This window comes from Muscardinus avellanarius (genome assembly GCF_963383645.1).
Source record: "Muscardinus avellanarius genome assembly, chromosome: 11".
NCBI lineage: Eukaryota > Metazoa > Chordata > Mammalia > Rodentia > Gliridae > Muscardinus > Muscardinus avellanarius.
This window is the reverse complement of record NC_137797.1, coordinates 8687922-8705239: the sequence shown is the minus strand read 5'-3', so window position 1 is coordinate 8705239 and position 17318 is coordinate 8687922. Positions and strand designations below refer to the sequence as shown.

The window sequence follows — 17318 nt, the reverse complement described above, 5'->3', positions numbered from 1 at the left end:
AAACAGGGCCATAGCTTTGTATGTAGAGTTATCAACAGGTATTAATATGGCTTTAGTCATAGATGGTGGAGGTTACAAGAAGTCTAATAATGCCGGGCGTGGTGGCGCATGTTTGTAATCCCCAGGCTTGGGAGGCAGAGATAGGAGGATCGCACAAGTTCGAAGCCAGCACTGGCTTAAGAGACCCTGTTTCCAAGTAAAAGTATAAAAAATAGGTGTCTGGGAGTGTAGCCCGGAGGTAGAAGGGTTTCCAGGAACCCCAGTACACACACACACAAAAAAGAAGTCTAATAACAAATCCAAAGTTTATTTTCAGAAACTTTCCATATGGAAGGAGTTTAAAAAATAAATAGTACCCTTTTTCCCTGCTGGAAGCAGAAGGTATCAGAGTGCCAAAGAAGCAAGCCCTCTCCCGACTCTGCTCTTGGCAATGCTGAAAGCAGAGGGAGAAATGTGCAGTGCCAGCAAGAGCCTCTCTGATATCCGGTCATCCATGGCAAGGGGTATTTTTAATTTCTGAGCTACTCAAGGTTTAAATATTAATTTTGTACATGCCCATGTTCATTTAAAACAGAATTTGTGGCTTGGAACTCAAAAAATGTTCTAATGTGCTGGTCTGTCCACATATTAATCAAGTCTGCCAGGTCTGAACATGCCAAGCTTAAAATACTCTCCAGATCTTGTGCAAAGGTATGAGCTCAATCTATTATTCCCAGGAAAAGAAACTCTGGGGAGAATGACTAAAGCAACAGTTTTTCAATAGAAGATATGACAGAAAAAGTCAGCTCTTAAATAGTGATAAGTTACTTTTAAAAGAATACCTCAACAAAGTAAGATACAAGGTAATGACAGATTTCTTACATTAATCTCAAAATGAGATCCTGTGTTTCAGTTCAAAGTTGTCAAGGAATGTATTCTGACACTGACTTCTACGTGAGACCATCTTACATAAAGGTCGTTTTAGTCATCCACTGACTAAGCCCCTTTAGAATCTAAGTCTAACTCACTTTATATTGAAATAAATTCTATTTTTATATGAACAGTAATATAAGCAAGATTCCTTTGTAATATTTTATTTGGACTAGAAATTGAATGCAGGAACATTCTACTTCTGAGCTACACCTCCAGCCCTTTTTGTTTGTTTGTATACGCTTTTGATACAGGGTCTTGCCAAGTTGCTGAGGTTGATCTCAAGCCTGCAATCCTCCCATCTCAGCCTCCCAAGTAGTAGAATTACAGGCATGCGCCACAACGCCTGGCTAGTAAGATTCTTTTGATCTTTTATTTTCATCAGCTTTTAAAAAAATGTCAATGAAATCTGGAATGACTAAACTTTTAAAGCTATAGCCTCAGAATCTAACATATCCCATTACTTCATTATCATCTGAAGAACCAGAGTATTAAAGAGTTCAGTGACTTAAACCAGGTACAGTGGTGCACACCTGTAATAGCTACCCAGGAGGCTGAGGAAGGAGAATCCCAAATTGGAGGCCAGCTTGGGCAACTTAAGCAATTTAGCAAGACCCTGTCTCAAAATAAAATATGAAAAGGGCTAAAAATATATCTCAGTGGTAGAGTGTTTGCCTAGCATGTGTAAGCATGGGGTTCTACCACACACACACACACACACACACACACACACACACATTTAGTGACTTAATAGTAGTAAAAGTGAGACCAGAACATGATTATTACTCCAATGCATCAGTTTCGGTACATACGACAAAATACACTGCTATACCAAGACAGAAATTGTCTTGGAAATTACAACAGAAGAAAGGCTTACATATTCAATCCCTAATTAGATATGTCTAAAGATTTGGATATAATGTCCCTTAAAAACATGGGCAGTAGAGCCAGGCATGGTGGTGGTGCACACTTGTAATCCCAGTACTTAGGAGGCTGAGACAGGAGAACTGCAGGTTCGAAGTCAGCCTTGGCAACTTAGCAAGATTCTAGTTTCCAAATAAGAAATAAAATTGGAGCTGGGAGTGGTGGTGCACACTTGTAATCCCAGCATTCAGGAGGCTGAGACAGAAAAATCATGGTTCATGGACAGCCTCAGCTACTACTTAGTGAGGCCCTTTGCAACACAGTGAGGTCCTATTTCACAATAAAGAACAAAAAATAGGGCTAGAGATGTTGCTCGGAGGTAGAATACCCATAGGTTCCATCCCCAGTAACCCCCCCAAAAAAATGTTTTTTAAAGAAATAAAATCAGGTTGAGGGTATAACCTGGAGGTAGAATGCCTCTGGGTTCAATCCTCAGTATCACAGGGGGAAAAGAAAAGAAAAATGGGCAGTAGAAAAACCATAGCAATTACGTTTAATGTTTTTGGCTTGTTCTATACTCACATAAGATCTCTATTGGAATTTTAGCTTTAATAGGTTTTCCTCATATTATAAAGGTGATGAGACTTCCGGGAAGATGGCGACCGAGAAAAGTGGGGCTTAAGAGCCCCGCTAACAACCAATCTCCATTACCACAAAATCAGCGCCTTTCATAGCCAGAAAACACCATCACCAGAGAAACAAAAAAATCACCACGCTCCAGAGAGAAAGCAGACTGAGAACAGAGCTCAGAGCCACAGAGGAGATACACCGGCCTCACGCCCGAGGATGCGGCAGCAGTGCCATACTGCCCGCGGCAGCGGAGAATTCACCGGACGGCTATAGTAAGCCAAGGTGAGCCACTGCAGAACAGCCAGGCGGGATCTTTCGGCGCAGGGAGCATCTAAAACTCCCAGTGGCTGAGCTCAGCACACGCTGCAGGGACTCAGAGTGGAACTCAAAACCAGAGAAGAAAAAATACGCCAGCCTCACGGCCGAGGGCATAGCAGCGGTGCCATATTGCCACCAGCGGCAGCAGCAGTGAATTCAACGAGTCCAGTACAGCTACATCTGCGTACTCAAGAACAGTGAGTCAAATTGCGGGCCACAGAGGAGAAATCCCAGTACTGTACTCCCTGGGACTTGACCCAGTGGGGGAGGGGCGGTGGCAGAGATATCACACCATAGGAGGACGTGCAACCTGGCACCCCTCCCATAGTTTAAAGCAGCCTCTATCGACTCCCTGGGTCGGAGACTCTGTGATACAACCCAGTAAAGGAGTAGTGGGGTCTGAGATACTACTGACTCGAGATCCAGAGCACCTTAAGTGAAGTCATAGTGACCCAAGGGAAGAACCCAGAGAAGGCACAAACTTCCGAAATCATGGGAAAGAGGAATAACACTGGAGCAATGAATGGCCACAACCCTACAACATCAGAACCCGATAAAACAGAAAATCAGAGATTTCTAGAAGATCAAATCAGGAAAATAACTGTAGAAATAATACAGGTGCTTCGAAAAGAATTCAGAGAGAACCAAAAAGAGATAAAGGATGCAATTAATGAAGTAAAGGCCTCAATTCAAAGCACAAACAACTGATTAGACCATATGGAGAACAGAATCTCGCTCTTAGAAGATGATCATTCCAAAAATGAATGCATAGTTTCTAATCTAGAAAAAAATATCCAACAGCAAGAATCTGACATTGAAGAAATATGGGCCCATTTTAAGAGAGCTAACCTAGGAATAATTGGAATAGAGGAGGGAAAAGAAAGTGAAACCAAAGGGATCAACAATCTCTTCAAGGAAGTAATAGCAGAAAATTTTCCAAACATAGAGCAAGAGGTCGATACACAGGTCCAGGAAAATTATAGAACTCCCTTTAGACAGGATCGGAGAAGAGGATCCCCACGCCACATAATTATCAAAATGACCAATGTGGAAGCCAAGCAGAGAATCTTAAAGGCAACAAAAACAAAGGGCCAAGTGACATTCAGAGGCAAACCAATTAGAATCACTCCAGACTTCCCAAACCAAGTCATGAGAACCAGAAGGGCTTGGAGTAACATATTCCAAACTCTGAAAGAAAACAACTTCCAGCCAAAAATTTCCTACCCAGCAAAACTTTCTATTAAATTAGATGGAAAAATAAGAAACTTCCATGACAAACAGAAACTGAAGGAATTTATGTCTTCAAAACCAGCGCTAGAGAAAATACTCAAAGAGATTAACTACAAAGAAGAAATAGGTAACACACACCAGAACCAGAGAAACAAGATTTTCCATCCAACAGACAACTAAGATTGGTTATCTGTGGAGATTCATTATTTATGTTAGTCTTTTACCTATCTCTAAAGGGTATTGTTTGCCTTTATTGTTGTTTATTTTTAGGATGTCTAGTTGGAATATTAATATACCTTCAGATATAGCATTTGGAAATATTTTATCCCATTCTATTAGTAACTTTTAACTCTGTTTACATTGTCTTTGGATTTACAATATTTTTTTTATTTTTTAGGGAGTTTGTATACTCTTCTGTTGCCTGTGCCATTGAAATCATATCCAAGAAATCACTGCCAATTTTAATGTTGTGAGGTTTTATGACCCAGATTTTCTTCTAAAAGTTTATAGTCTTAAGATTTATATTTAGGTCTTTTATCTATTTTGAGTTAATATTTGTATATGGGATTAGGTAAGGGTCCAATTTTATTCTTTTCCATGTAAGTATTATTTTTCAACAATATTTAGTCAAAAGATTATTATTTCCACCACCAAATGTTTGTGGAAACCTTGTAAAAAATAACTTGACAATATAGGGAAGAATTTAGCTCTAGGCTTGTATTTAACTCCAATGGTTTATATATCTGCCTTTAGAACAGTACTACACTGTTTCAATTATTGTAGCTTTATATGGTTTGAAATCAGAAAATATATATCTTCTAGCTTTGTTCTTTTTCAAGATCGTTTTGGGTATCTAGAGTCCATATTCCATATTAGGATAGATTTTTTTCTGAAAAATAAATATATAAATATATGATAGTTTCACCTAAAAAAATAGAAAAAAAATATTCTCTGGTAAGAAAGAAAGCAAAAAGAAATATTGAAATGTTATCTTTAAGTCATCAAAAGCTTGGTATCAGACAAATGAAACTGTTATGTGAGATTATCATTTTTAATTTTGGATAAATTGCTATAATACTAGATGTCAACCACTAAGCCAAGCATGGGAAGGAGGGATGGGGAGAGAATGGGGTGGGGATCGAGTGGGGGCTGACTGAGCGATGTGTGCATGTATGTCTACAAAAGTTTGTATCCCACTAAGATGTATGAATACAGTGCACCAATAAAAATAAATAAATAAATAAATAAATAAATAAAGGTGATGAGAATAATTTTTTATCATCTAAAATGTATTTCCTTATTTCTAAAAAATAAGCCTCCCAAAAAAAATAAGCAATTTCACAGAAAAACCCAGAATCTTTTTTTTTTTTTTTTTTTTTTTTTTGTGATACTGGGGATGTAACCCAGGGGCATTCTAACTCTGAACTACATCCCCAACCCTATTTTTAGTTCCTTTACTATTTGAAACAGGATCTCACTGAGCTGCATAGGGCCTCACTAAATAGCTGAAGCTGTCCACGAACACGATCCTCCTGTCTCAGCCTCCCAAATGGTAGGATTACAAGTGTGCACCACCACGCCTTCTTTAAAATAAGCAATGTGAAAGTTACTGATCCATTTTAATTTGGGGAAATGGGATGCAAAGAACAAAAGGAAAGAAAAAAATATTTGAAAAAAGGAAGAAAAAGGGAAGAAAATCAATTTTGAGCTAGATGATGACTTAGCAAGACCCTGTTTCAAAATAAAAAGGACTAAGGGCTGGGCATGGTGGCACACACTTGTAATCCCAGTCTTCGGGAGGCTGAGACCAGAGGATCGCAGTTTGTGGACAGCCTCAGCTACTTAGTGAGACCCTCTGCAACTCAGTGAGACCCTGTTTCAAAATAAAGAATAAAAAATAGGGCAGGGGCTATAGCTCGGAGGTCCAATGCCCCTGGGTTTCATCCCCAGACCTGCAAAAAAATTAAAAATTAAAATAAAATAAAAGGACTAAGGGTGTAGAGGGAGAATGGCCCTGGGTTAAATCCTCAGTACAAGAGAAAGGGCAGAATGAATTTATATAGAGGTTTGATTTTAAAAAGGGAAGACAGAAAAGAATTATCAATTAATGAATTAATTGTGGTTTTTATTTTTTATTATTATTTTGTTGTTGTTGTTGGTACTGAGGGTGGAACCCAGGGGCCTTCTACCTCCAGGCTACACTCCCAGACCTATTTTGTAATTTATTTGGAAACAGGGTCTCACTAAGTTGCTGAGAGCCTCACTAAGTAGCTGAGGCTGGCTTTGAACCTACGCGATCCTCCTGTCTCAGCCTCCCAAGGGCTGGGATTACAAGCGTGCGCCACCACGCCCGGCTAATTGTGGTTTTTAAATAGTCAGCCAAGCTGTCAGTGGTGGCACAGGCTTGTAATCCTAGTACTTGGGGGGCTGAGACAGGAAGATCCCCAGGTTCACAGTCAGTCTCGGCAAGTTAGTGAGGCTCTCCCACCGCTTAATGAGACCAAATAAAACATAAAATAGGTCTGGGAGTGTAGCTCAGAGGTAGAGTGCCCCTGGGTTACATCCCCAGTACCACAAATAAATAAATAAATAAATAGCCTTGCGAGGTGGTATACATTTGCAATCTTAGTACTTGGGAGGCTGAGACTGAAGGATCCCGGTTCAAGGACAGCCTCAGCAATTTAGTGAGGCTCTTAGCAACCTAGTGAGATCCTGTTTCCAAATAAGAAATAAAATATGTCTGGGGATGTATATCAGAGGTAGAATTCCTCTGGGTTCCATTTCCAGTACCACAAAAAGCAAACAAACAAAACAAAATAAATAGCTTCAGCCTAGCATGGTGGTGCACACCTATAATCCTAGTACTTTGGGGACCAAGACAGGAGGTTCAATCCCCACTGCCACAATAAATTGTTAGCCTCAACAAAAGACTTCATCTCATGCTACCTGACTCCTCTTTGCCCTTTCTTCTGTACCCAAAGAGAGCATTCAATAGACTCCGCCCCCTAGAGCAAGCAGAGTCAGAAACGCCAGTCCACAAAGCCCTTCAAACTGGCTTCAAGCTGGAGCAATCACAGTCTCAAAAAAGAGTCAAGAACCACCACAGCCCTAGATATGTTCATACTTTCTCAAGGAAACTAGAAACTTACAAGGAGCAATATACTCTGCTGCTTTTCATATCCACTAAAAATCTTTACAATTACCAGTTTGACTTTTATAAATTTTTGTTTTGTTTTGCACTGCTGAAAATTAAACCCAGGGCTCCATGCATACTAGGCAAACTGAACTACAGCTCCAGTCCTACTTGTGTAGATTTTAATGTAACATCTAATTAAAGTAGCAAAAGCAAACAGAAGTAGCCATGTATACTACAAAGGGAAGGAGGGAGGAAGGAAATAAGATCTCTGTGTCCCTGCTGGTCAACCCAGCAACAGTATCCAAACTAATGTGCTCAATAAGGCTCTAGGACACATGCACACAATACTTTACAAAATAAAAAACTAAAATATCAAACCTCACACTCACAAGAGAAATGTCAAATTCCACTTTTGCATCCATCTGCCCACATCCTATAACAAGCCATAGAAGCATCTATTTCACTGTGTATGAACATACTCAAGACACTGATCAGTTAACCCTCCAAATTTTCAGGTTCCCCAACAATGAATTCAACCGCTGATCAAAAATATTCGAGCAGGGCACAGTGGTGCAAACCTGTAATCTTATCTACTTGGAAGGCTGAGGAAGGAGGATCACAAGTACAAGGCCAGCCTCAGCAACTTAACAAAACCCTGTCTCAAAATAAAAAATAAAAATATCTAAGCCAGGCATGGTGGTACACACCTGCAGGTTCATGCCTCATTAATTTAGCAAGACCCTGTTTCAAAATAAAATAGGGATGGTGCATAGCTTGGAGGTAGAATGACCATGGGTTCGGCCTAAAGTACAAATAAATTAAGCAAGTAAGTCTAAGGATGTAAAACTCTTTAACAGAGCACCTCTGGGTTCAATCTTCAGTACTGCAAAAAACAAAACAAAAACTTCCTTTTTTTTTTTTTTTCGGTGGTACTAGAGGTGGAACCCAGAGGCGTTCTACCTCCGGGCTATACTCCCAGACCTATATTGTTATACTTTATTTGGAAACAGGGTCTCACTAAGTTGTTGAGCACCTCACTAAGTAGCTGAGGCTGTCTTCAAATCTGTGCGATCCTCCTGTCTCAGCCTCCCAAGAGCAGAGATTACAAGTGTGAGCCACCACACCTTGGGCTTAGCTTTTTTTTTTTTTTTTTTTTTTTTTTTTTTGCGGGTCTGGAGATGGAACCCAAAGGTATTTGACCTCCGAACTACACCCCCCACCCTATTTTTTATTCTTTGTTTTGAAACAGGGTCTGATTAGGTTGCAGAGGGCCTCACTAAGTAACTGAGGCTGTCCGTGAACCGCAATCTTCTGGTCTCATCATCCCCAATGCTGGGATTACAAGCGTGCACCACCACACCCAGCTAGTTTATATTTTTTTAAAGGGGGTCTTTTTTTTTTTTTGTCTTTTTGGACTGGGGCTCAAACCCAGAGCAGTGCACTTACCAGGCAAGTGCTTTGCCACTGAGCTACATCCCAACCCAAAACAAAAATTGGTAATAGGGCCGAGGATATAACTCCATGGTAGAACATCTAATTAGCATGCAAGAGGCCCTGGGTTAGATCCTCAGCGGTGCCAATAAGGGGGGAAAAAAAAAACACCTCATCTGTACTAAATTTTTCCTATTCATTATTGACTAAACAATATTACACACACACACACACACACACACACGTTTTTTTTTTTTTTTTTTTTTTTGGTGATGGTGGGGTTCCTGGAAGCCCTTCTACCTCCGGGCTACACTCCCAGACTTATTTTTTTACATTTTTATTTTGGAAACAGGGTCTCTTAAGCCAGCTGAGGCTGGCTTCGAACCTGTGCAATCCTCCTGTCTCAGCCTCCCAAGCGTGGGGATTACAAGCGTGCGCCACCACGCCCAGCACAGATATTATTTTGTAAAAATTTATAAGTGAGCCAGGCGTGGTGGCGCACACTTGTAATCCCTGCTCTTGGGAGACGGAGGCAGGAGGATTGCACAGGTTCAAAGCCAGCCTCACTGGTATAAGAGACCCTGTTTCCAAATAAAAATATAAAAAATAGGTATCTGGGAGTGTAGTCCGGAGGTAGAAGGGTTTCCAGGAACCCCAGTACCACCAAAAAAATAAAATCTATAAGTGATTAAAGGTATGCAGGAGGATATGTACAGGCTCCACACGAATGCTGCACCACTTTACATAAGGGACTGGAATATGTGTGTATTTTTGTATCCACAGGAATACTAATCCCTCATGGATACTGAGGGATGGCTGTTAATTCCACACACAGAGAGATACAGCTCCTATTTTTAGAAACTGAAAAGCAAAACTCACGTTATGATTTTCAAGTATTTAAACATCTATTCTTTTATGTGAGTTTCCTAACCTGTTAAACAGTTATTTGTAGAGATGACAGATGAAGAGGAAACCACAGCAAAGCCTGGATTATAACTGGAATCACAGAGGAAGGAGCCATTTGTCTATCAATGTTATGAAGAGGGGAACCCTGCATTCCTCAAACCTGAACTAACCACCTCTACAGTTTGTTGTTGTTGTTTTGTTTGTTTGTTTTCAGTACTGGGGGGACCCAGGAACATTGTACTTCTGAGCTACAACACCAGCCTTATTTTTTTTAATATTTTTAATAGAGTCTAAGTCAGAGGGTCTCACTAAGTAGCTGAAGCTGTCCACAAATCTGCAACCCTACTGTCTCAGCCTCCCAAGTGTTGGGATTATTCAGCCGGCTCAACTAGTCTTAAATAAACATATAAGCCAGGTATGGTGACACAAGTTCATAATCCTAGTACCTGGAAGGCTGAGATAGGAGGATTGCAGGTTCAAAGTCTGCCTTAGCAACTTAGTGCGATCCTGTTTCAAAATAAAAAAATATAAAAAGGGCCAGGGGTGTAGCTTGAAGGCAGAATGCCTCTGGGTTCAACCCCTAATACCAAAAACAATTTTTAATAAAATAAACATGTACTCTTTTTAAGTTTTTCCATAAAAAATTAATATTTTATATACTGGGGGTTTAAACCCAAGGGCATTCTACCTCCAAAACTATGCCACCAGCCCCCCTTTTTTTTTTTACTTTGAAACAGGATCTCACTAGATTGCTGAGAGCCTCGCTAAATTGCCATGGCTGTCCTAGAACCTGCGATCCTATCTCAGCCTCCCAAATACTGAGATTACTGGTGTACACCATCATGCCCAGGTAAAAATTATTTAAAATTTTAAAACAGGTAATACAAATGATGCTTTAAGCCGGGCATGGTGGCGCATGCTTGTAATCCCAGGATTAGGAAGCTGAGACCTGGAAAATCACGTTTCGCGGACAGCCTCAGCTCCTTAGTGAGGCCCTCTGCAACTCAGTGAGACCCGGTTTCAAAATAAAGAATAAAAAATAGGGCAGGGGGTGTAGCTCGGAGGTCGGGTGCCCCTGGGTTCCATCCCCAGACCCGCCAAAAAAAAAAAAAAATGATGCTTAAAAAAAAAACAGAACACTACCATAAAGTATATAGTGAAAAGTAGGTCTCTTACTCATCCCATTCTCCCATTAGTCTTTCCCAGAAACACTTTCAAGCTTCTTATAATTTGTAATGTAACATTTTTTGGTGGGGAGGAGAGGACTGGGAATACAACCCAGGGGCATTCTACCTATGAGCTACACCTTCAGCTCTATATTGCTTTTATTTTGCTTTTATTTTTTCAAAAGAGGGTTTCCTGTAGGTTGTTGAGACTAGCCTTGAACGTGGAATCCTCCTGTCTCAACCTCCCAAGTACTGAGAGTACAAGCATGCACCCCCAAGCACAGTATAATTTAGTATTTACTGATAAAATCATTTTCCTATGCTTAGCAGTCTGGCTGCAGGAGGGCATAGCTTTCCACCACCACTGAAGTCTAAGATCTACAGACAAGACCCACCTGCAGTGTGCCGGATTCAGGCCCTTCCTATTCACACTCCCATTCACATGTATGTACCTCCACACCCAAGAGAGGGTTATTTTGTGTCCCTTGGGATGAAATATACATTCCATACAATTTACCATTTTTAAGTGCACAATTCAGTGACATTAAGTGCATTCACTTGTTGTATAAGTGATGATGTGTTGTACAATCACCACCATCCTCCCAAACCTCATCTTCCCAAAGACAAATAGAACACCTATTATACAGTAATTCTCCATTCTCCTAGCCCTCAATAGCATCTATCCTACTATCTATTTCTATGGATTTGCCTATCCTAAGTACTTCATGTAGGCGAAAGAGTAGAATATATGTCCTTTTGTGTCTGGCTTATTTCACGAGGCATAATAATTCAAGGTTCACCCATGTCATACCATACTATCACAGCTTCATTTCTTTCTTTCAGGTCTGGGAATGGAACCCAGAGGCATTCGACCCCCGAGCTACACCCCCTAAACTATTTTTTTATTCTTTATTTTGAGGCAGGGTCTCACTAAGTTGCGGAGGGCTTCACTAAGTAGCTGAGGCTGTCCGCAAACCGTGATCCTCCAGTCTCAGCTTCCCAAAAGCTGGGATTACAAGTGTGCGCCACCACGCCCAGCTATAACTTAATTTCTTTCAAAGCTGAATAATATTCCATTGTATGACACACTGCAATTTATTTACCCATTCATTACTCTGTTGTATATTTGAATTCTTTCCATCTCTTGGCTATTGTAACAACATATGAACACTGGTATACATGAATTACAGTTTAAGTCCTTTCAATTTTGGGGGGGGTTTATACTTGGCAGAATTGCCTGATCTTGTGTTCATTATTTTTTTTATTTATTTTTTGGTGGTACTGGGGATGGAACCCAGGAGCATTTTACCTCCAAGCTACACCCCCCAGCCCTATTTCTTATTCTTTATTTTGAAATAGGGTCTCACTAAGTTACAGAGGGCCTCACTAAGTAGCTGAGGTTGGCTGCAGACCTGTGATCCTCCTGTCTCAGCCTCCCCAGTACTGGGATTAAAAGCATGCACCACCATGCCCAGCTGATCATGTGATAATTCTTTTTAACTTTTTTTTTTTTTTGGTGGTATTGGGGTTCCTGGAAACCCTTCTACCTCTGGGCTACACTTCCAGACCTATTTTATATTTTTATTTAGAAACAGGGTCTCTTAAGCCAGCAAGGCTGGCTTCGAACACGCTCCTGAGCGATCCTCCTGTCTCTGCCTCCCAAGCGCAGGGATTACAAGTGTGCGCCACCACACCTGGCTCTGTTTAACTTTTTAAGGAGCCACAAAATCATTTTATACCCAACTACACCATTTTACATTTCCATTAGCAGTGTACATTTTCTCTGCATTATCACCACTTTTCCTTTTCGTCTTTTTGTTTACAATAATAAAACATATAAAGTTTCTACTCCAGAACTGAAAGCTGTCCTAGGGTTTTTGTTTTTGGAGGTGGTGTTGTTGTTGTTTTGTGGTACTGGGGATGGAACCCGGGGGGCATTCTACCTCTGAGCTACACCCCATCCTTATTTATTTATTTATTTATTTATTTATTTATTTATTTATTTATTTATTTATTTTTGGTGGTACTGGGATTCCTGGAAGTCCTTCTACCTCCAGGTTACACTCCCAGACCTATTTTATACATTTATTTTTGTGACAATTATTTTTTTTTGTAATCATACATCACTTTGGAATACAAGACTTGAGAGGATATATAAGCACATATCATCCAATAAGCCCTCATCCAATCCCCATCCCATTCCTTCCCCCTCCCTCGATCCCAAGCTTAATTAGTGATTATCTTTGATATAGTTCTTTATGCACCTCATGAGTTTTAAAAAGATTCCATCCTCCCCCATCCCCTCCCCTCTGATTGGTCACCTTAATTGCTTCTCAATAGGGCCCTTTCTACTACTCGACCTCCTCCTGTTACCCCTTTCCTCCTAGTTCTTGCTAATTAAGGTGGCATCTGGATTTTATTTTCTGTGCTATTTCTCCATGCATGCCGCACTGCAAGTTCTGATCCCACTCTTGACGGCCCCAGTAGTGGCCTAGCCACCCAGAGGACTCTGATCCCGACCTCGCTGGCTCCAGCACTGGCCTTGCCTCATGGGAGGCCCCGATCCTGGCCTCACTGGCCCCCACACCAAACTATCACCTCGGCTGACTCCTCTCCCGGCCTCAGAGGCCCCAGCACCTGCCTAGCCTCACAACAGGCTCCGATCCCGGCCTCGCTGACCCTGGCACTGGCCTAACCCCTCAGTAGGCTCCTATCCTGATCTCGCAATTCCCAGCTCCGTCCTTGCCTCACAGCAGTTTCCAATCCCAGCCTCGCTGGCCCCAGCACCGACCTTACCCCTCAGCAGAGTCCGATCCCGGCCTCGGAGCCCCCAGCACCAGCCATACCTCAAGGCAGGCTCCGATCCCGGTCTCGCTGGCCCCAGCACTGGCCTAACCCCTCGTTTGGTGCTGATCCCTGCCTAGGAGGCCTCAGTAGAGGCCATACCTCACGGCAGGCTCCGATCCCAGCCTCGTTGGCCCCGGAACTGACCTCACCCCTCGGCAGGCTCTGATCCCGGCCTCGGAGGCCCCAGCACCGGCCATACCTCAAGGCAGGCTCCAATCCCAGCCTCGCTGGCCCCGGAACCGGCCTAACCCCTTGGCAGGCTCCTATCCAGGCCTCGGAGGCCCCAGCACCTGCCTTGCCTCACAGCAGGCTCTGATCCCAGTCTCGATGGCCCCGGCACTGGCCTACCCCTCGGCAGGCTCTGATCCCAGCCTCGGAGGCCTCAGCACCAGCCTTGCCTCGCGGCAGGCTCCAATCCCGGCCTCGCTGGCTCCGGGCCTGGCCTAAGGCATCAGCTGGCCCCGATCCTGACCTCGGAGGCCCCAACACCGGCCTTGCCTCATGGCTGGCTCCAATACTGGTCTCACTGATCCCGGCACTGGCCTAACCCCTCGGCAAGCTCCAATTTTGGCCTCAGAGGCCCCAGCACTGGTCTTGCCTCACAGCAGGCTCCGATCCCGGCCCCGTTGGCCCCAGCACCGGCCTAACCCCTCGGCAGTCTCCAGTCCCATCTTGGAGGCCCCAGCACCAGCCTTGTCTCACAACAGGCTCTGATCCCAGCCTCGCTGGCCCCAGCACCGGCCCAAACCCTCGGCAGGTTCCGATCCTGGCCTCGGAGGCCCCAGCACCTGCCTTGCCTCACAGCAGGCTCCAATCCCGGCCTCGCTGACCCCGGGACCAGCCTAACTCGGCAGGCTCCGATCCCAGCCTTGGAGGCCCCATCACCTGCCTTGCCTCACAGCAGGCTCCATTCCCAGCCTCACTGACCCTGGCACCGGCCTCACCCCTCGGCAGGCTCCAATCCGAGCACCCTCTTCACCCAGCAGGTTGTCCCACATTCCCAAGGGTGCGTGGTGGTAGTATTCTGCCTCTGAGGTAATTTCTTCAAAAGTTCCAGGTGTATTATGTCAGATCTCTGCCTCCCCTGAGTACTTGCCGCTGCCAATGCGACTGTCTCCACCATTTCAAATCTTTCCCAAGCTCTTTTCCCATACCGCATAATGTCCAGTGTTCCTAAGCATGCACGATAGTAGCATTCGACCTTTGGGGTAATTTCTTCAGAGGATCAGGGTGGGTTGGATCAGATGTCTGCCTCTCCCAAATCCAAGTCTTCACCACCATCTCGGCCACTGCTGCCACCACCGCCTTCCTCCTAGGTCTCCGCTAGACTCTCTCCTTACAGGTGATGTCCAGGATTCTCAACAATGTAGAGAAGCAGCAGTCCTCCTTTGCGGGGAATTTTTCCAAAAGTTCCAGTTCAGATGGATATGTTTTGTTTGCATCTCCAATATTCTAGCTGCCGCCGGGGCCATCTTAACCCCTCTCGAATATTTTTCTTTTTTCGTTTCCCTTTTTTTTTTTTTTTTTTTAAATAAGAGAAGAGAGTATGTGTGGTTTGGGGAGGATGTGGGATCAGGCACTCCATAGCAATGAAAAAAATTTTTTTTCTTCCCAAGTGGGAGGGGTGCCGCCTAAGGGTGTCCCGAATGCGCCCACCCACCCACCCAGGGTCCGGGCCCTCTGGGGCCTTCCAGGTGGGGGGGGGGGTGTTCGCCTGAGGGTGCCCTGCCCACACCCGCCCACCCACCAGGGTCAGGGCCATGCGGCCCCAACCTCCCGGGCCTACTTTTTTATTTTTGGAAACAGGGTCTCTTAAGCCAGGGAGGCTGGCTTTGAACCTGCGCAATCCTCCTGTCTCCTGTCTCCGCTTCCCAAGCACGGGAATTATAAGCATGCACCACCACGCCCGGCTTATTTTTTATTTTTTGAAACAGGGTCTCACTAAGTTGCAAGAGGTCTCACTAAGTAGCTGAGGCTGTCCGTGAACCATGATCCTCCAGTCTCACCCTTCTAAATGCTGGGATTACAAGCGTGTACTACCACGCCCACCTGTCCTAGTGTTTTTGTAACATGACTTGACTTAGATATGAAAAGAATGACTGAGCCGGGCGTGGTGGCACACGTTTGTAATCCCCGCGCTTGGGAGGCAGAGACAGGAGGATCGCGCAGGTTCGAAGCCAGCCACACGCTCGCGCTGGCTTAGGAGACCCTGTTCCCAAATAAAAATGTAAAAATAGGTCTGGGAGTGTAGCCCGGAGGTAGAAGGGCTTCCAGGAACCCCAGTACCACCAAAAAAAAAAAAAAAATGACTGAGGCTGCTGTGTTGAGAGTAATGGTAAAGGTGGATGCTGGGAGGACAGCCAGAAAGTACTGCAAGAGTCCAGGAAGGAGGTAGTGGCTGGGACCACAGCAGTAGCAGCAGAGGCAGTGCTGATTGGGTATGCATTTGGAAGGAAGACCTAGTCAGTTTTGCTGGCAGATTGGATATGGAGGACAGAGAAAGATAAACATTCAACATTTTGGCCAGAGCTACTTCAAGAGTAGAGTTGCCATCAAATAAGATAGTGAAAGCTACTAGTAGGGGGGAAAAAAATCAGAGGAAGAATATGAACACAGTGGTCCCCCCCTTATCCAGTCTCCCTTTCCAAAGTTTCCAATACCTGCTATCAACTACAGTCTGAAAATATTAAATGGAAAATTCCAGAAATAAACAAGTCATAACTTTTAAGTTGTGCACTGTTCTGAGTAATGTGATAAAATTTCAAGCCATCCTGCTCAGGACATGAATCATCCCTTTGTCCAATGTATCCACTTATCCATCATCACGTGGTATTTACATAGTGCCATCTTGGTTATTGGATCAACTACTGTTGCTAACCCTTATTTTACTTAATAGCCCAAAGTCCCAAAATAGTGATGTTCATAATATTATAACAATTTATTGTTATAATTATTCTATTTTATTATTTCTTATCATTAATCTCTTACTGTGCCTAAATTATAAATAAAAGTTACCACAGTTATGCATACATAAGAAAAAACAGTTCATACAGGAATACTATTCACAATATCAGGCAACTACTGGATATCTTGAAACATATTCTCTGCAGATAAGGGAGACTTGTATAGTTTACCTTAAGTTTGTATGTGTTGAGTTGAGACAACGGGCTTTCCAACTTTCCCAACAGGTACATAGGTTTAGATATGATATATTGATATATATTTTAGCACTTGCTTTTTTTTTTTTTTTTTGGTAGTACTGGGACTTTATACATACTAGGCAGGCACTCTACCACTGAACTACACTTCCAGCCCCATTTTACTATCTTACAACTGATCAGACCACAGTTTTATAACAAATGAATTTCAGCATAAAGATAACAAAAGAAATACCCATCACATAGTTTGATAGCAGTTAATTCCTAATAACTAATTACATCCTTTAAAGTTTGAAGATCAAGACTTAAATCCAGGTTGAGACAGAAGGATCACACAGGTTAGAAGCCAGCCTCAGCTACTTAGTGAGGCTCAGCAATTTAGTGAGACCCTGTTTCCAAATAAAATATATATTTTAAAAAAAAGAGGTCTGGGAGTATAGCCCAGAGGTAGAAAACCTCTGGGTTCCACCCCCAGTACCACCAAAAAAAAAAAAAAAAAAAAAAAAAAGACTTAAATTCAAGCCGGGCATGGTGGTGCACACCTGTAATCCCAGCATTTGGGAGGCTAAGACAGGAAGGATCAGAGTTCACGGTCAGCCTCAGCTACTACTTAGTGGAGGCCCTTAGCAACACAGTGAGACCCTGTTTCAAAATAAAAAATAAACAAATAGGGCTGGGGGGTGTCACTCAGAGGTAGAATGCTCCTGGGTTCTAGCCCCAGTA

General features: G+C 43.1%; 1 pseudogene across 1 annotated transcript in view; it reads right to left on the bottom strand.

The window, feature by feature from the left end:
- The window catches only part of LOC308269394 (myeloid leukemia factor 2-like), a 77282-nt pseudogene that overhangs the window by 54829 nt on the left and 5135 nt on the right, over window positions 1–17318 (bottom strand). The gene's annotated exons all lie outside the window — the stretch shown is intronic.